At 47.4% G+C, this 20,696-nt stretch overlaps 1 long non-coding RNA gene across 2 annotated transcripts; it reads right to left on the bottom strand.

Moving 5' to 3' along the window:
- Window positions 1–3,164: 3,164 nt before the first annotated feature.
- Window positions 3,165–20,490, bottom strand: LOC144298119 (uncharacterized). Of its 2 annotated transcripts, none has more exons than XR_013365115.1 (3): window positions 20,377–20,490; window positions 12,847–13,037; window positions 3,165–6,370 (listed from the first exon to the last, which is right to left on the bottom strand). It is a non-coding gene; the product is annotated as an uncharacterized LOC144298119 (long non-coding RNA). The 2 variants fall into 2 exon arrangements; XR_013365114.1 differs by lacking the exon at window positions 20,377–20,490 and adding an exon at window positions 15,492–15,622.
- Window positions 20,491–20,696: the final 206 nt, after the last annotated feature.

Below are 20,696 nucleotides of genomic sequence, written 5' to 3'. Positions count from 1 at the left end.
AGGTGCCCCTCAAGGATGGATTTAAACACTAACTTATTGGAAAGGAAATTTCTCCACCATCTTGACAACCTACTGTCCCATCCCCAGGGGGATGTGAAGCCTGGAGTTCTGGAAGAGGGAGTCAGAGCCAAAGCTGGGATTTCTTCCAGAGCAACAAGAACACCTAACCCCCATGAGCACTTACCAGAGGCCAGGCCCTCTTCTCAGTGCCTTACAGACACAAATTCATTCATTTACCCTCCTAACAACTTATGAGGTGAGGACTATCATTCCCAAACCTGGCTCCCAGATGGCAGGTTTGTATTTCCAGCCGTGTTCACCTGCATGTTGAATCCCAGCTCAACTATCCCAAAATGCTCCCGTCAACCCTCCCCTCCCGCCCCACCCCTGCTATGTCACTCACCCCTGAGAAGGTGGTAGCTCCAACTCCCTGCTGGCTCTCTAAGCCAAACCCTCTGAGCCATCCTTAGCTCCTGTCTTTCCTCACCTTCCGAATCCAACCCAGCGCCTAGCCAACCTTGCAAATGCGGCCTGACCTGGCCACTTCTCTCCATCATCACAGCTTCTTCTTGGCCTGAGCCACCATCGCCTCTCACTGAGATTATTACACCAGCTTCTCCCTGGTCTCCCAGCTTTCCCCTTCGTGCTCCCCCCACCCCCGAGTCTAATCTTTGCAGTGCTCTAATTAGGCAGATCCATGTATAACCAAAGTTAGGTCATGCCCTTCTCTGCTTGGCACCTCCCATGGCTCTCACCTCACACAGTAAAACCAAAATGCTCTGTGGCTGTAAGGCCTTACCTGATTTGCTGACACTACTTTCTCCTTTTCTTCGCCTGTGACCTTGACTCCCTTCCTGTCTCCTTTCCCACGGGACCAGCCTCCTTGCTGTTTCTCCCACATCAAGGCCAGCTCCTGCCTCAGGCCTCTGCCTAGCTGTTCCCTCTGCTGGTACACTTTCCCCAGCTCATCACCTGGCGGCCCCCCTCACCCCCTTCAAGTCTGCACAAATGCCCTGCTTCTCAGCAAGTCCTTCCCTAGCAGCCTGTTTTAAAATGGGACCCTGCCCCAATATCCCATTCCCTGTGCACTTTGGAGTCTGGTTTTTGCTTTCCTACAGCATTTATCAACCTTTCAGTACACTCTATAACTTACCTATTTGTTATATTATTGTTACTTGTCTACCCCTGCCACAGTATGATCTCCACAAGAACGAGGATCTTTGTTCACTTTGTTTATATCCCAAGTGCCTAAAAAATGCCTGGCACAGAGTAGATGCTCAAGAAAAGTGGGTTAAATAAATCAACCGGTAGTTTTACAGATAAGGCCAGTGAGGCTCAGGAACACTGAGTAGCTTGCCCAAGGATGCACAGGTAGCAAGGGGCGGAGCTGGGATTCAAATGCAGGCAGTCAAACAGCCTGCGCCTATGCATTGCATCTTGTTTCGAAGGCCCAGAGCTGGGGAGACAATATCAAATGTCAGTAGTGGTACTTAGGAGTGTGTTGCCCTGTGGAAATGCAAGCACAGTGTTAACAGATATTTTTTTTTCCCCGGGAGAAGTTAGAATCTAAATCTGTATATGAGATGTATCCATTTTTAAACATTAGTATCTGTTTCAAAACTTGACTAAGCACTGAGCAAGATGAAACAGTTCCAGGGGCAGCTTCAACTCATGAGCTGTGGTGCACGACCTCTGACCTGGACACTCTGAGTTAGTGCCCACGGCTGAGCAGGACCAGGGACAGAATTTCACACTGACAAAATGGCTCCAAAAGTGAGGTAGACCTCCACCTCAGAGTATCTATGTTGCATTAGCTCTCCTTCCAGCTGCCTAGTAGGTAACCAGCCCTGATGTATAACCCCAATAAATCCCAGGCCCCACAAAGCCCCATCCCCATAGAATATCTCTTTTCGAAGAAGCAGAATCCAATAACCAAAGTTAATTCCCACCAACGCCAACTGTCACATGAACCCTTGAAGAATGGTAAAGGGGGCTGTTTAACTGTCACACTTTGCTAGTAGAGATGTGTACTGGGTTGAATACTGTTTCCCCAAATTTCATGTCCACTTGGAGTCTATGAGTGTGACTTTATTTGGAAATAGGGTCTTTGCTGATATAATAAAGTTAAAATGAGTTGCTACTGGATTAAGATGGGCCCTAATCCAATAACCGGTGCCCTAATAAGAAAGGGAGATTTGGCCATGACACACACACACACAGAGGGCAGATGGCCACGTGAAGATGGAGACAGAGTCTGGAGTGACGTGTCTATAAGCCCAAGAATGCCAATGGTTGCCTGTAACCACCAGAAGCTAGAAGAAGCATAAAAGTCTTCCTCCCGGGACACGTGGGTGGCTCAGTGAGTGAAGTGTCTGCCTTTGACTCAAGTCATGATCTCACAGTCCTGGGATCTTACTCCCTATTGGGCTCCCTGCTCAGTAAGGAGCCTGCTTCTCTCTCTCCCTCTGCCGCTCCCCCTGTGTTCCATCTCTCTCTCTCTGTGTCAAATACACAAATTTAAAAATCTTAAAAAAAAAAAAAAAAGCCATCTTCCCTAAAGACTTCAGAGGGAGGGTGGCCTTGCCAACAACTTGATTTCAGACTTCCAGCCTCTTATACTGGGACACAGTACATTTCTGTTGTTTGAAGCCACGTGGTTTGCAGTACCTTGTAGAGAAGCCCCAGGAACCTAGCACAGGGCGTAAATTGGTGCAGATTCCAAGAAAGGCAGTTTGGCAATATCAAAATGGAAAATACACATGCCCTTTGATCCCTCCCTCTTGTGCAGGTATATTGGTAGGTTAAATTCCACATGTAGGAGCACCGCAGAATTGTTTGTAAGAGAAAACATTTGGAAACAACCTAAATGTTCATTGGCAGAGGACTAGCTAATAAAGTATGGCACATTTATACAGTGGAACAGAATGTCAAAATGAGAATATCTTTACGTACTGATCTGGACTGACCTTCAAGTTATATTGTTAGATGAAAAGGTGTAGGGTAGGGGCACCTGGGTGGCTCAGTCAATTAAGCATCTGTCTTGGGTCAGGTCATGATCTCAGGGTCCTGGAACCCATCAGGCTCCCTGCTGAGCAGGGAGCCTGCTTCTCTCTCTCCCTCTGTCCCTCCCCCTGCTAGTGCCCCCCCCCCCAATAAATAAAATCCTTTTTAAAAACGTGTAGGGTGCTAAACAGTATGAATACTTTTAAACCATTTGTGGAAAAAGAAGAATATTTATGGACATTGCTTGTAGATGCCTAAAATCTCTACTGACTTTGGTCACCTCTGGGGAGGAGCCTGCAGAAAGGGTGGTGGGGAGAGGACGGGAAGAGAGACTAGCACTGAAGCGGGAGAGCTTGGTTCTTGTCTCACAGATTTGAAGAATGAATCTTATGGACCAAGGAGAGTGAGGACAGTAATAGTTTATTAAGTAAGGATACAGAGAAAGCTCTCAGAAGTGAGAGGGGTCCTGACAAGGTTGCTGCTGAAGGCTTTTTGGCTGGCCTTTTATTGAGAACCTAACCAGGGAGCCCACAGCCATGAGGTCTCTTTGTGCTGTCTGGAGAGAATGACATATGGCTGTTTTGGGGTCTGAGCAGTTTCTGTGGTTGCTTGGTAACCATCAAAGGAAGACACTCACTCCTTAACACTTTGGAGTGAGGGGCCAGATTTACATTTTTGTCTCTGTTTCTGCTGCCTTATCTCTGTTTACTTGGGAGAGTAGGAGCCTGCCTCTGAGCCTTTCAGTGTCCTTGGGATTTATGGGAGCCTAGAGATTTATGGGAGCCTGACTCTGGGCCTTTCCCTTATCTTTCCCTGCCTAGCCCCATCTGTCCCTAACTCATTCCTCCCTCTGGAATAATAACCTTAACTGCAGTTAGGGATTGGGACAATAACCTCTCTGGCTGCTTCAGGCTGAAAAGGGACGGCATAAGGGGTCAGCAGTCAGAGCATTCCCAGGGGTTGGTCAAGAGGTCCACAGTATGGCTCCCAAGAGATGTTGGAAGGCATGAAGTGCCACAGGCACTGACAAACACAGAAATACAAAATCCAAAAATTATTTCCAAGAGTAAAATAGCATCTCTGAAATATTGACACCAGTTTCCAAGCCAATCAAACAATCCTGGAAAGACTCTGATTTTTGTCCAGTTGAGTTTGAATGTCATTTATTAATTGTGAGCCCTTATAAGAATTGTCAATTATATTAAAACAGCACATGTGTGGAAACTCTTTACCACCTAAGCGATGTTGAAGAAGCAAGCAATTGGGATGCCTGGGTGGCTCAGCGGTTAAGCGCTTGCCTTTGTTTTTGTTTTTTTTTTAAGATTTTATTTATTTATTCATGAGAGACACAGAGAGAGAGAGACAGAGACAGAGACAGAGACACAGGCAGAGGGTGAAGCAGGCTCCACACAGGGAGCCCAACATGGAACTGGATGGTGGGTCTCCAGGATCATGCCCTGGGCTGAAGTCGGCGCTAAACCACTGAGCCACCCGGGCTGCCAGAGAGCTTGTCTTTGGCTCAGGGCGTGATCCCGGAGTTCCGGGATCGAATCCCACATCAGGCTCCCTGCATGGAGCCTGCTTCTCTCTCTGCCTCTCTCTGTGTGTCTCTCATGAATAAATAAATAAAATCTAAAAAAAGAAGAAGTAGTCAATAGTTGCCAGATTTTTTAGAAATCCTGCCCTAACTTTACTTAGTTCTTGTTTTAGAGCATCTAATGCTTGGGATGTGTGGTTTCTGGTTCTGCTGAGCAAACAGTTTGTTTTATCTCACGATGTAAGACTTTTCCTAGCGCTGGGAGACCCACCAAGGAGAGGGCTAAGGCTTCTGCTTCCACAGAACTGATATGATATAAGATATCATATCATATAATATGGTATGGTCTGATATGAGAACCACATTGTCATCGCAATCAGGAGATAGATGAGGCAGTTCTTGCTGGAACAGGCTGCTGGGAGTGGGAAGAGTAACAATCCTAGTTTGCCTACAGTACATAACCCCAAGAATTGTTTAGGAATGGTGTAATAGGCCATATTGGCACAAAATAAGGCCCATCCTCTTGGTAGATGTAAGTCACTAGTTGGGGATGGGAAGTGTAAAGTTGCATTGATTAGTATAGGTTTATAGCAGGCTATGCATATACAATTGGCTTGAACTATATGTTTTTAGATGTATTGGAGGCCTGTCTTACAGAGAGCTTGAAGGTGAGTAGTAAGACTCTTGTTGAGTAATAAGACTCTTGTTGAGTCATAAAATTTTGGCCTGGGTGGCCCCCCACATCCACTAGACTATTGAAAAGCAAGCTTTGGGGATCCCTGGGTGGCTCAGCGGTGTTGAGCCTGCCTTCAGCCCAGGGCCTGATCCTGGAGACCCGGGATGGAGTCCCACGTCAGGGTCCCGGCATGGAGCCTGATTCTCCCTCTGCCTGTGTCTCTGCCTCTTTCTCTCTCTCTCTCTCTCTCTCTCTCTCTCTGTGTCTCTCATGGAGAAATAAATAAAATATATTTTTTTAAAAAAGCAAGCGTTGGGATCCCTGGGTGGCGCAGCGGTTTGGCGCCTGCCTTTGGCCCAGGGCGCGATCCTGAAGACCCAGGATCGAATCCCACGTCGGGCTCCCAGTGCATGGAGCCTGCTTCTCCCTCTGCCTGTGTCTCTGCCTCTCTCTCTCTCTGTGTGACTATCATAAATAAATTAAAATTTAAAAAAAAAACTAAAAAAAGCAAGCGTTATGAGTAGTTGTTGGCAATACAAAACTGAGGTTGATTCATGACATTGAGAGCCATATGTACCCCAAAATTAGATGTAGCCAATAGTTTCATGGGGTTAGGGTTTATAGTGACCTTAGTGGGAAAAGAACTTCTGTAGTCAATACCGGAAGAGCCTGTTTTCATTTTACACAGGCGTATTTTCTAGCGTCCATTAACGTGCCGCTAGCGGCCAATCATGTGGTATAATCCTTATTTTGTTTATAGGATTGATTTGTTAAGTTGGTAAAACGAGAGCTACTGGCCATTTTCTGTTCATAAATAGCAGTGTCTTCTTCCCCCCCCTACCCCCATACTATGGGGCTGGCAGGCAAAGAACAGTTGGACCAGTACTAGAGTGTTAAGGATTCCCCCACAGTTATATTAATGGCCTGGGATGTTAAAATAGAACATTCTGTCATGGCCCCCAAATACATATTATTCCATAGTAAAAGTAACCCTCAAATCATGGCTCTTAGGTTTACTTGCCTTGTCTTTTGAACAGTAAATGAAGGTCTTCTATAGGCCCATAGGAATAGGTTGGAGGATCACTTGCAGGATTATCAAGGCCTGATGTCCACTTCTTAATATGAATGATGAATCCAGGATTCAAGACCTGAAACTTTAACAGCAGTTGCAGTAGAGGGAATGACAGGATATGGTCCTTCCTATATTTTATTCACTGACGGGGATTTAGTGGGTAAAGTTTTAACCAACACCAGATCCCCCGGTTGATATATAGAGGGTCCCTTTTCCTGTGGCTGCTCTTTGGATAGTTGTTGTAGTTGGTATTGGAATTGAGCTAAAGATGTTCTGTGTTTAATCTGGGCATCTGTCTCTGGATCAAATAGAAAATCATTGGTTAGGAAAGCAAGTCCATATAACCGTTCATATGGACTAAGTCCTTGGATTTTTGGAGTATTCCTTATTCTAATTAACACTATGGGAAGGGCTGACGTCCAGGAGAGCTGGGGCTCCAAAATTATTCTGAAATAATTTCCTTAGGTGCCTTTTTAGGATCTCATTTATTTTTCCCACCTTTCCTGAGGACTGAGGTTTCCAAGCACAATGTAAGTGATAGTCTATGCCCAGGGCCTTTGATCTTCCCTGGGTGATAGTGGCCTTAAAAGAGGGATCATTGTCATTTTACAAACTTTTAGGCAAGCCAGATCTAGGTATTATTTCATAAAGCAAAACCCTGATAACTTCCTGTGCCTTTTCAGTCACATGGAAAGGCCTCTACCCAGTTGATAAAAGTATCAACCCATACTAACAAATACTGGAAACTTTTTGACTTTGGCATATGGGTAAAGCAAAAGCATTGCCCATAGTTGCTTGGTCAGTCCCTTTTGCATGTCCCCTGCAATGTATAATTGCTACCTCTAGGAGCAGAAAAACAGATTTTAAGGGACACCTGGGCGGCTCAGTGGTTGAGCATCTGCCTTTGGCTCAGGGCGTGATCCCAGGATCCAGGACCGGACTCGAGTCCCACAAGGACTTCTTGCAGGGGCCTGCTTCTCCCTCTGCCTGTGTCTCTGCCTCTCTCTCTCTCTCTGTCTCTCATGAATGAATAAATAAAATCTTTTAAAAAAAGCCCAGATTTTAAAAGATTATATATTTCCTGGTGATATTTTATAGGGAACCCATTTACTGTCAGGAAATGTCACTCTTTCCTGCATGGGCATGTAAGACTAAGAAGGCCTGTATAGATATTATCCTGCTTATTTTTGCTTAGTTCTAACATTCAGATCAAGGCTATTAATTCAGCTAGCAGAGCTCTAGAGCCAGGAGAAAGGGGCTTGCTTTCAATTACCTCGGAAGGTAATTACTTTTCTTTTTTTTTTTTTACTTTTCAATTATCTACAGCATATCTGGCCTTCCTTATTCCCTGTTCTGTAAAGGAGCTGCCATCAGTATATAGGATCCAATCTGGATTGTCTAGTGGAGTTTCTTGCAGATCCTGTCTGGCAGAATAATTTTACATTACAATTTGGGGATTCTTGGGTGGCTCAGCAGTTGAGGTTGAGCATCTGCCTTCAGCCCAGAGTGTGGTCCTGGAGTCCTGAGATCGAATCCCACATCAGGGTCCCTGATTCTCTCTCTGCCTATGTCTCTCTCTCTCTGTGTGTCTCTCATGAGAAAATAAATAAAATCTTAAAAAAAAAAGAAAACTGCATTATAATTTGTTCACAATCATGTTCGAGTTTATCCTCCTCCTCCGGTAGGAAAGTTGCAGGATTTAAAGATGTATAAGTTTTTTGTTTTTAAAGATTTATTTATTTATTTATTTATTTATTTATTTATTTATTTATGAAAGGCACAGAGAGAGAGGCAGAAACACAGGCAGAGGGAGAAGCAGGCTCCATGCAGGGAGGCTGATACAGGACTGGAATCCCGGGTCTCCAGGATCACGCCCTGGGCTGAAGGCAGGCGCTCAACCACTGAGCCACCCAGAGGTCCCAAGATGTACAAGTCTTAATGCAAATAGCAGGTCCTTCTAGGAGTAAGGCTTGATATCTTAAGAGGTGACTATCAGCCAGAAGCCTCCTTTTGATTCCAATAGTCCTGTTATATTATGAGGGGCATAAACAGTTATATCTGCCTCCAAGGTTATCTTAACGACTTCAGGTATCAGGAGGGCAACAGCTGCTACAGCCCATAAACATGCCAGCCACTCTCTTGCCATTATGTCTAATTCCTTGTTTAAGTATCCTATCAGTTGTTGAGTTGATCCTCTAGTCTGGGTCACAACTCCAAGAGCTATTCCGTTCCTTTCCGTGACACACAAGTTGAAATCCTTTCCCACAGAAAGACTTAGAGCTGGAACTTTTAATAAAGCTTATTTAAGTTGCAAAAGGCCTGTCAGGCCTTTAGCTCCCATGGTAGGATATAGGTTCCATTAGATTAAGTTTCCTTTATTTAGTGATATAGTGGGTGGGCTATTTCTCCAAACCCTGGTATTCATAACCTGCAGTATCCTATAATTTCCAAAAACCTTGCAGCTGTTTAAGGGTGCAAGCGAGAGGGAGAGACAAGAGAGGCTTAATCTGGGCAGCCTGGGTTGGCTCAGCGGTTTAGCGCCACCTTCGGCCCAGGGCGTGATCTTGGAGACCTGGGATAGTGGGGCTCCCTGCATGGGGCCTCTTTCTCCCTCTGCCTGTGTCTCTGCCTCTCTCTCTCTATGTGGGTCTCTCACGAATAAATAATTTTTTTTTAAAGGTAGGCTTAGTCCTTTCTTCTCCTAGAGCCCTCATGCTTTCTGATGGTATTAGGCCTAAGTATTTTATAGAAGTCTGGGATAGTCGGGCCTTTTTCCTTGACATCTTATATCCTCAAGAGGCTAAAAAGTTAAGTAAAGCAGTTGTTCCCTCTTGAGAAATCAGGTTGGTGGGAGCACAAATAAGAATGTCATCCACATAATGCAAAAACCTTAACCTGAGAATAATTAAACTCCAAAATATCCTTTGCTAGGGCCTGACCAAATAAATGTGGACTGTCCCGAAATCCCAGGGTCAAAACAGTCCAAGTAAGCTGTGTATTTTGTCCTGTCGGATCTTCGAAAGAAAAGAGATATTGAGAGTCAGGGTGGACAGGGATACAGAAAAAGGTATCCTTAATATCTAGTATTGAGGGCAGCGCCCGGTGGCACAGCGGTTTGGCACCGCCTGCAGCCTGGGGTATGATCCTGGAGACCCGGGATCGAGTCCCACATTGGGCTCCCTGCATGGAGCCTGCTTCTCCCTCTCCCTCTCCCTCTCCCTCTGCCTGTGTCTCTGCCTCTCTCTCTGTGTCTATGAATAAATAAATAAAATCTTAAAAAAAAAAAGATCTAGTATTGAAACCCATGTAGTGTCACTGGGTATCTGTGCCAGCAGAGTATAAGGGTGGGGACAACAGGGTGGAGTGGGATAACTGCTTTGTTAATCAGGCGGAGGTCTTGAACTAACCTCCATTCACCATTAGGCTTGTATATTCCCCAAATGGGAGAGTTACAGGGGTGTTGTAGGGCTTTAAAAGTCCCTGTGCCTTTAAGTTATTTATGATGCTTTCTAATCCCCTTTTAGTCCCAGATTTTAGGGGAAACTGCTTTTGGTGGAGAACGGAGGAAGGATCCTTTAGGCGGATCACAACTAGGGAGGCAGTTTTAGCCTGTCCTGTTTTTCCTCCAGAGGGTTGACCTTCATGTCTGTTAGAGGGAGACATAAAAGTTGTCCTGGCCCCACTAATCCTATGGTTGTCATTTGAGCTAAGATGTCTCTTCCTAACAAAGGAGTTGGGCTTTCAGGCATGACTAGAAATGAACGAGTGAACATTATTTCTCCCCAGACACAGCAGAGGGGCTCTGAAAAGTACTTGGTCAGGTTTCTCCCGAGACACCCCTTACAGTAACCTTATGAGTAGTGAGGCTGCCAGGATTGGAAAGGAGGACAGAATAAGCGACCCCTTATCCAGAAGGAAATTGATTTTATTTCCCTCTATGTCCAGGATAACCCGAGGCTCCTGTGTCAAGTGACAGGGGCAGAGACATAGAGCCCCCCGGGCCCCATCAATCCTGCTAGATCCCTCGAGAAAGGGACGGGCGGGCCTCCAGACTCCGTGAGGGTGGTCAACCTTCCAGTGGTCTCCTTTGCATCTAGGAGAGGGCCGTGGTGGCTTTCCGGGGCATTCCTGTTTGAAGTGCCCAATCTGTCCACATTTATAACAGGCACCAGGAGCTTCTCAGGTGGACTGAAAGTCTTGTCCTTTTAGGGCTGCCACTAGAAAAACAGCTTTCTTTTGATCTTTCCTTTCTTTTTCTCGGGCCTCCTGCTGATCTCTGTTGAAAAAGATGGAATTAGCCATCTTCAGGAGGGTGTTTAGGGAGTTGTCCCAACCTATAGCCATCTTTTGTAACTTTCTCTGAATATCAGGAGCTGATTGAGTTATAAACTTATTTTTTAGTATTATTTCCCCTTCTGGAGTATCCGGGGTCAGAGAGGTATGCTATATAAAGTCTGTCTTAGTCTCTCTAAGAAGGTAGAAGGGGGCTCTAAAGCGTCCCTGAATTACTGGGGCCAGCGTGGAATAGTTTAAAGCCTTTTTCCTAGTTCTCCTCAATCCTTTCAGAATACATGCCTGAAAATGTTTCTGTTTCCAGACTCCCACAGAACTATCATAGTCCCATTGGGGGTCACCTAGAGGAACCGCCTGTTTACCCGTGGGGAAAGCCTCTTCCCCAATCTGTACTTCTTCCCCAAAGGCCACATATATTCGTCCCCAAAGGTTTCAGCAGCCTGCAAGGCAGCCTGCCTTTCTACAGCGGTCAAAGTCTGAGTAAGAATCAACATTACATTTCTCCAATCTAATTCAAACAATTCAAATTTGGGTTATATTTTGCAAGACTTCAATATATTGGTCAGGGTTATCTGTGAACTTGCCCAAGTCACTCTTGATCTGTTTAAAGTCTTGGAGAGAGAATGGCACATGTACTTTCCTGGGACCAAATTCACTAGGCATTTCAGGTATCGGATATAGCCAGTGCGCCTTTTTCTTACTGGGAGGGTTCTCAGTTTGAGGCAACCCCAGATTAGGCGGGCAGGAGGGTTTAAGGGGCAGGCTTTTCCTGGGAAGGAGCCTCAGGGGGCAGATTATTATACATTCCCTTCTCCTGATGTTTTACAGAGGCCAGGGAGGAGGTGTTTGCCTTACTAGATTTACATAAGTCTATCTGCTCTCCTAAGGCAAAGAAAGCTTGCACAAAAGGAACTTCTGACCATTTACCCTCCCTTTTACAATATAGATCTAACTGTAAGATAGTATTGTATTCAATACTTCCCTCAGGAGGCCAGGTCTCTCCATCCTCCAGGCGATATTGAGGCCAAGCCTGGGAACAAAAAAACTTCATACACTTTCTTTTAAGCGTCAGTGGGTCAAATTTTCCACAATTTTTCAGAATGCAATCCAGAGGTGTCTCCACCAAGGATGGTTTGTTTCCCATCTCGTGATCTTGGTAGGAGTCTCTTACTGCGTACCTGTTATAGAGAGGTGACTATGAAGGCCTCCCTACAAATCAGCTCTCAACTAAACCAAGGCGTCCCTTGGTTCACCTACCCAAGGTGAAAGAGTAGCCTAACATCTTGGGATGAGGTGGGATCAGGCTGGTGGGAGTAGCCACTCTTACCGATCCTTCACCTAATCTTCCTGGTCTCCTGTGGATCTCCCCGAAAAAGTTTGGCCTAATCATAGAGTTTAGCGAGGTTAATAGTTTTTTTTTTTTGTTTGTTTGTTTGTTTTAGGTTAATAGTTTAAACTATGATATTCCTTTTAGAAGGTTGAGGAAGCAAGCGAAACATATAGGGTCTCTCAGGGGGAGGCGTATGCTACTTGTGGATAAGGCTTCCCTGGAGGTGTGACCCCCAGGGCCAGTCTCCATTCTTTTATGTGTCTTGGAGACCCCAAGGCCACCAAAGGTAATCGAGGGCAGGCTCAGAGCGCTGAATTGCCAGTGCACCCTGCAATGAACCTTAGACTAGCCTGGAATCCTACAAATGACTTATTCTTCAGAGCTCTCTTGCATGAGCCCTCATTGTCTGGTCATGTAAATTTGCTTGCATTCTTAGCCCCATGATCAGTCAGACCACTTATAAGCCAATTCCAAATAAGTTTCCTTACCTCACACTTGGTGCTTTTCTGTTCATATACATGAGGTCCCATTTGCAAGCATGACCCCACAGTAAGCAAAGTCTCTGAGGTGGGGAAAAACCAATTAAGAAAGCCAGAAGAGGGATCCCTGGGTGGCGCAGTGGTTTAGCGCCTGCCTTTGGCCCAGGGCGCGATCCTGGACACCCGGGATCGAGTCCCACGTCGGGCTCCCGGTGCATGGAGCCTGCCTCTCTCTCTGCCTCTCTCTCTCTCTCTCTCTGTCTGTGACTATCATAAATAAATAAATAAATAAATAAATAAATAAATAAATAAATAAATAAAAGAAAGCCAGAAGACTGAAAGCAGAACTAGTTAGGGGTAGGCCAACATGCCCTTCCTTTGGGGAAGGAAGATCGACCAAACCTTTCCCCAGAAGCTTGTCACCTGAGTCTTCAGACTGGCAGTCATGTTACTCACCTTTAACTGGCTGACACGTGTCCGGTTTTGCTGTTTGTTATGAGAAGAGGTTATCCAAGGGAGAGACATCTCCCAGGAAAGAAAAGGAAAGAGTCCGCATTTACTCACCCTTCCGTGTGACCGATCCCGGGTGTCAGCACCAAAATGAAGCCGGAGAGCTTGTTCTCATCTCACGGCGTCGAAGAATGAACCTCGAGGACCAAGGAGAGAGGATAGCAAAGGAAGTTTATTAAGCAAAGGTATAGAGAAAGCTCTCAGAAGTGAGAGGGGTCCTGACAAGGTTGCTGCTGAAGGCTTTTTGGCTGGCCTTTTATTGAGAACCTAACCAGGGAGCCCACAGCCATGAGGTCTCTTTGTGCTGTCTGGAGAGAATGACATATGGCTGTTTTGGGGTCTGAGCAGTTTCTGTGGTTGCTTGGTAACCATCAAAGGAAGACACTCACTCCTTAACACTTTGGAGTGAGGGGCCAGATTTACATTTTTGTCTCTGTTTCTGCTGCCTTATCTCTGTTTTCTTGGGAGAGTAGGAGCCTGCCTCTGGGCCTTTCAGTGTCCTTGGGATTTATGGGAGCCCAGAGATTTATGGAAGCCTGACTCTGGGCCTTTCCCTTATCTTTCCCTGCCTAGCCCCATCTGTCCCTAACTCAACACCACATAGTCTTTCACCCTTTTTGAATTTTGAACCATGTAAAATGTATTACGTTTTTAACAATAATTCACTTTATTTGAGAGAGAGGATGCATGCACGCATGAAGTGGGGGGGGAGAGGGAGAGGGAGAGAGAAAAATCTCAAGCAGACTTCCCCACTGAGCCTGGAGCCCAACAGGAGGCTCCTATCTCATGACCCTGAGATCATGACCTGATCTAAAATCAAGAATTGGACACTCAACTGACTGAGCTACCCAGGCACCGGCAGGTGAAATTAATTTTAATAATGTATTGTATCTAATCCAATATATCTAACATATTATCACTTCAACAACTAACCAAAAAATTGTTAATGAGAGGATTTAATTTTTTTCAAACTAATGTATTCAAAATCTGGTATGAGGGAGAAGGGACAAATCCTCCTTACAGGAGAATTCCAGTTAATAGATACAGTATTGACAGGATTAGAACAATCCCCCCTTGCACACCACAGTAGTAATTGCTGTAGGCCAAATCCACCTATAAACATTCAAATTAGTGGGTGAAACTTTAAGGTGAAAAAGGATATTTGCAACTACCTCCCCTTCAAATAGGTATCATTTCTGTGGTGGCTTTAACATGTGTCCACACGTTCTCTGATGCCCTCCTCCCCAGGCTGTGAAGCTTGGTTCCCCTCCCCTGGAGTGTGAGTTAGACTTAGCTTCCAACAGATAGAATGTGGAAAGGGGAAAAATAAAGACTTGACAGTGGAGAAATCTGTCAGGTGCCGCCTGAACCAAACAGTCAGATTAGCATCCCCAGTAACAAGTCTTGACATAGCATGGCACCCTAAAATGATGTGATGAGAAGCGTACTTCATCCTGTGGCATTCTTCTTCCCAACTTCCATAACTGCAGCCTGACCTTGGGAAAGCTAGCTGAAGGACGTGCTGCAAAATATCTGACCAGCACTCTTCAAAAGTGCCAAGGTCACAAAAGACAAGGAAAGACCAGGAAACTGTCACTGAGTGGAGGACAGTGAGCAGACATGGTATATAGAAACCCCCTCTATTATCTTTGCAACTCTTCTACAAATCTCTCATTACTTTTGTGCTCTTTGGTCTGGAGCACAGAAGCGAGATGACAAAGGGGATGTCATCATTTGGAAGGCGTCGCAGTAAGATGCACAAATCATGCTGCCACTGTGGCTCTCAGGCCTACCACCTTCAGAAGTCTACCCGTGGCAAACGTGGCTACCCTGCCAAGCGGAAGACAAAGTATAACTGGAGTGCCAAGGCTAAAAGGTGAACCACCACTGAGACCGGTTGAATAAGGCACCTAAAAATTGTCCACCACAGATTCAGGCCTGGATTCTGTGAAGGAACGACACCTCAGCCCAGGAGGGCACCCAGTCCATCTGAAGGATTTCAATGATTAGTCACACAATAAATGTTCTGGTTTAAAATAAAATAAGGGGCGCCTGGGTGGCTCAGAGGTTGAGCGTCTGCCTTTGGCTCAGGTCGTGATTCCAGGGTCCCGGGGCTCCTACAGGGAGCCTGCTTCTCCCTCTGCCTGTGTCTCTGCCTCTCTCTCTGGGTCTCTCATAAATAATTAAATAAATAAATAAATAAATAAATAAATAAAATCTTTTTTAAAAAAAAGATAATAATACAACTGTTTTGGTCAAGATGGAGTAACAGGAATCAGGTTCGCCCTCCCAACTGAAAAAAAAAAAGGATCAACCAGGAACCTGGTGAGTGAGAGGAGCCCCACAGTGGCCCCAACTGACTTCTCTGGGAGCTTCCAGGCTGTTGTGGAGATTTTAATACTCTCAATAAACGAGGAAACAAGTAGACAGAAAATCAGTTAAGGTATCAGTACGGGGAGGTTTAGCCGACATCATCATCCAACCTAACTGACATGTACAGGGGGCTGCACCCCGCAACAGCACAATGCACAAGGCCTTGGGCCCAGGTGGCTCCCGGAGACCCGAGGGGCACCTGGAGGCTCTGAACTCACTGGACAGCGAGCCCGTAGCGGCCTCGGGCGCCCTCTGGTGTTCCTGCAAGGTGGTGGCAGCTCAGCCGGCTGCCCTCTTCACCGCGGGGGGCAGCTGTTTCCTTTAGCCGGCGATCCCACCTCTCAGAGGTGGGGGGAGGTCGGGGAGAGTGGGAAGGGCTGACGGGCTTGGGCGGGGGGGGGGGGCAGGTTCCCCTTCGGCTCCACCCCTTCCTTTCCCCGAGCCTGAGCACCCAACCCAGGCCCCTCCCCCCAGGGGCTGCCCCTCCCGGCTGCGGAGTCTTGCGTGCCCTCCCCATCCCTGCTGACCAGGGGCCAGGTGATTTCTCAAGCCAGCTTCGGAGGAGCTCCTTCGCCTCACCCCCAACTGGGTCAAGGAAGACGAGACCCAAGGCCACTGCCTGGGCTCTCGGAGGCTGTGCCGGGGCGGGGAGCGGAGATGCCCCCAGGGTGAGACCGAGGAGCAGAGCAATATCGGTAGGGATGGGGAAGGCATCAGTGGGAGGTATGGGGTGAGAGCGCCAGCCCTCGGGAGACGACCAGCAACATTCATGCCCCAACTCTTCGTCCCAAATCTTGTGTAGAGAGCAGGCTGAGAGGGGAGCAATCCAGGGTGCAAGTCACTGTGTGAGTCTGGTGATCCCTAACCTCTCTGTGGCTTGTTTTTTTTTTTCCGTCTAAAATAGGGCCAACGAGGGCACCTGGGTTGAGCATCTGCCTTTGGCTCAGGGCGTGATCCCAGGTCCCGGGGAATTGACTTGGCATGGGGCTCCCCACAGGGAGCCTGCTTCTCCCTCTGCCTATGTCTCTGTCTCTCTGTGTGTCTCTCATGAATAATAAATAAAATCTTTTTAAAAAATAACAAAAATAGGGCCAATGAGAATGCCAGTCTCTTGAGACAGTTTGAAGACCTGTGGGCTACACACAGTGTTTGGCATGTAGGAGTGCTCCATAAATGCCAGCTCGTCCTCGTGCCAGAGGAGACATCTGGGGTTCAAATTAGCAGGCTTCACACAAGTTATAATTATGGATGACTCAGACGTGGTCCTGCCCTTGGACCCTGCGGGCCAACAGTGGCAATATACCAGAGTCAGGGCTGCAGCTGAAGGACGAGGTAATGTCCTATCACAGAGGACAAGTGCCAGGACATTCGGAGGGCAACACACACAGTGCTTGTCTGTGCCATGCTGTGTACTCAGTACTTTGCATAAACGCACTTTTTGTCCTCATCCCACCGTAATGTGGTAATCATTTCTTCAAATCACAATAAAGGAACCTGAACACAGTGTGTAAGCCTCTTGCCCAAGGCTACAGAGGTGACATCTGAGCCCAAAAGGACCAGGTCCAGAGTGCCCCATAACTCTGGCACCGACAGATGCAGCAGAAACGACCAGATTCTGCCAATTGATCAACCTTAGAGGGAATGAGGTCATACTCGTAGCCACCCATGAGGGTCTACACAGACACACGCAAGCACCAAAGTATACGGTAGGTACCCAGGCATCATGTTTCCACAGACAAACACACTGGTTTATCCTGCCTATGACAAGTGCTCAGAAAATCCTCTGGAAAACCACTCTGACAATGGTGTACATTGTTGGGAAAAATGTAATCAGTGCAAATGAACTCACAGACACACACTTCCATCTATGAATCGGTGGGCCCCTTGAATAAACCTGCTACACGTTTGGTGTGTGAATTATTAGAATGGTATGTGTGTGGGCATGCCGATGCACTCAGTATGTATTTGCACTTACACTGATTTTTTTTTTGTTTGCAGTTACATTTATTGAGCATCTACTATGTGTAAGTAAAGCTAAGGCTCGGAGGAGTGAAGTGGCTTGCCCAAGCTCAAACAGCTAGGAAATGGCTGGGATTCAAACCCTGGTCCTGCAATATTGGGCCGTGGTGTCTGTCTCCACTACCGGGCATGTTCAAAAGCGAACAGCGCCATAGTTGGATGTTCCCATTGACATTCCATGTAAACTTGGACCATTGTGTCCTGTTACAGGCCACATCCCCGCGTGCTTGTTCACAGGTGTGCTCCCTTGCTCAGAGTGGTGGTGGGGCTGGTGACTCTGGCCCCCCTCCCAGTCTCAGGCTGGGCTGGCATCACCAAGGACTGCGAGCTTCCTGTCCCAGCCTTGCCAAGCCCTAAAGCACACAACTCAAAGCCAGGCCCTGGGCACCAGGCCATCAGGAGCCTGGTGATGGATTTCATAGGAAATCCTCATAGGATTTCATAAGCATCTGGCTCCAGACCTGCGGTCAAGGCAGGGAGAGGGAGGGAGGAAAACAGGATGTCCACCGGGTGTGTGTGGCTCCGGGTAGGCCCGCTGGCCGGGTTTGGCTGGCGGGGGCGGTGGGGGGGGTTGGGTGCCAGGCTGTGGCATCTAATGCACACTCAGCAGGATGCTTGCTGTGTGAGGGATGCGGAGGGTGCACTGGGAGGGGTCAGGGCCACACTGTTGCCAGATCCCGGAGGCCCTGGGGGGGAGGAGAGAAACAGGAGGGAAGGGGTAAGTAATAGAACACGGAAAGAGGAAAGGGGTGAATTCATCTTCTCTACAGATCTTGAGTGCCTGTCCTGGGCTGGGCACTGTGGGTGTGGAGTGGGCAGGGGGCACTGAGTCCTGCTGTTGCAGAGCTCAGAGAGCTCAAATGGCACCCATCGGACCGGGGAACTGGGAGGACCCAGCCAGTGGGAGGAGTCATCAATGTGTCCGTAGGGAGAAGAGTATGCAAGAGTGTGCAATAGTGTATGTATACACACACAAGCACCCGTACAGCCTGCTGTCCACGTATGTCCTGTGAGCACAAGCATGGCCTCATTCCTCCCCCTCCTAGGTCTCCCCCTGACCCCATCCAGTCCCTTCCAATCATAGGACAAAAGTTCCCCCTCAGCCCAGACTCTGGAGCTCAGGGGTAAAGGCCTCCCAGAAAATAGACCCCTGGTGTCCCTCACATAGACCTCTCTACCAGGAGCCCTGAGTAGTGAGGCACATGAGCAGCCCCGGGCCACTGCCTGGGTGCCCAGGCATGTGGGATGTGCCCAGGTACGTGTCCTGCGTTGAAGGTACTGGAAGTGCTTCTGGGGAGTCCCACAGAGGTGTGATGTCCTTGGCCACTGAGTCCCCACTGTGGGCATACGCACTGTGCTCAGTGCTTCAGACAGGGTGAGTGACCTTAGGCATGTCGGCCTGTCAGAGCCCTGGCTTCTAATCTAAAAAATGGAGTAGCGATACTCACTTCCAGTCTTGTTAGAGTAATGCAGTGAGCCATGATCCCAACAGTCTTATTATTTTCCCCAAGTCTTTGTCTTCCCAGGGATCCCATGTCCTCCTTAACAGCAGGCCCTGGGCTTCATATTCCTGTTTCTCGCATGACTCATCATCACATAGGATCAAATAAATACTTGCTGTAAGAATTGTTGAGCAGAGGTGCCTGGGTGGCTCAGTGGTTGAGCATCTGCCTTCTGTTCAAGTTATGATCCCAGGGTCCTGGGATCGAGTCCCACATCGGGCTCCCCACAGAGGGCTTGCGTCTCCCACTGCCTGTGTCTCTGCCTCTCTTTGTGTTTCTCTCATGAATAAATAAATAAATAAATAAATAAATAAATAAATAAATAAAGTCTTAAAAAAAAGAAAAGAACTGTTGAGCAGAGCTGTTCATTCCCTACAGGTAATGACAGCCATTTGCACCTACTTAATAAAAATACCCAGCTGGGCAGCCCGGGTGGCTCAGCGGCTTAGCGCCGCCTTCAACCCAGGGCCTGAGCCTGGGGACCAGGAATCAAGTCCCATGTCAGGCTCCCTGCGTAGAGCCTGCTTCTCCCTCTGCCTGTGTCTCTGCCTCTCTCTCTCTCTGTGTCTCTCATGAATAAATAAATAAAATCTTAAAAAATAATACTCAGCAATTCTGAGCTTTTATTATATGTGGGGCATTGCGCTGAGCACTTTACATTCATTCTTTTGACAATTCATTGACCACCCAGAAGGAGCTGGCTCTGTGCTAGACGTAAGAATGTGGCATTGCTGCCCTGTAGGTTCTTTCTGGTGGGTTTGGGAGGGACAGATGATAAATAATTTAATACACAAGTGAGATCATTTCAAACTTTGGCAAGTACTGTGAGTAAATTAAGACAGGGCTAGGACCAGGGGCCCAAGGCAGGACGAATTTGGTTTGTACAAGGACTAGAAAAAAAGGAGCACGTTTGGAGCTGACTGAACAAGGTGGGGGTGGAGGAGGCAGGCCAGGCTGGCCTGGGCCAGCTCCTCAATGGTCATTCCAACTTTACAGACAGGGAGCTACTGCTGGTAGAGGGCAAGCGACTGGCCTGACGTTCCAGTACTGGTTAGAGCCTAAGCAAAGATACAAACCTAGGTCCAACCTGGCTCTAGATCCAAGCATGTTTTTCCTTCACTGTGGACTGCTGCAGAGACACACATCTGTGCACTACCCAGTAATATACGCATGTTGGCACACACGTGCACACTACACACACTCTGCACGCTGGCCCACAGTGAGGGGCTGCAGGCTCAACTGTCACTAAGTGTCAGAGGAGCAGAGAGCCTAGGAGCCAAATATTTCTGATATTTTTCCCTGTCTTGTGGGGCCAAGTAGGAGGGCTAGATGTCACCTTTGGCCAGCATTCCAGAAGTTCTGGGCCAAAAGAGGATCAAATGACAGGAAGACAGAGTGAGTGGGAACTTTGGGGCGGGATGCAGACATGGGGGGAGATGATAGAGAAGTGACAGCCCAGACTATGGGCTCTTCTGGGCAGGGGAAGGAGGTGAGAATGGAGGCGAGAACGGAGGCAGCAGAGGGAGTTGAAACGTTCTTGGAAGCATAGTCCCTGCCAGGCCAACACCTGGCTTCCTCTTACCTTTGCTGGGTCACCTCCCCAGATAGGGTGCTCACTGCTCACCGAGGTAGCCTGGGAGGGGCTGACTTTGATAACTTCCTCTTCACCATCTGCTTTGTGGCTGTAAAATGTGAAAAGACTCATCTGTTAGAATGAGAAACATACGGAAGCCGCATGAAGGCACTTCCGTTTTTCTGAATCAGATTGGTAGAGATGGAAAACTTTGATAAGGCACTGTTCCCTCGAAGTTGTGGGGAAATAAGCAGTCATAGGCTCTGCTAGGAGGAATTGGCACAATCTCAATGGATGGTCCATCCAGAAATTTCCCTTATAAGTGCAGG

This window comes from Canis aureus, chromosome 26, assembly GCF_053574225.1.
Source record: "Canis aureus isolate CA01 chromosome 26, VMU_Caureus_v.1.0, whole genome shotgun sequence".
Classification (NCBI taxonomy): Eukaryota; Metazoa; Chordata; class Mammalia; order Carnivora; family Canidae; genus Canis; species Canis aureus.
The sequence above is the reverse complement of the archived record's forward strand: the minus strand, read 5'-3'. Positions and strand labels throughout refer to the sequence as shown.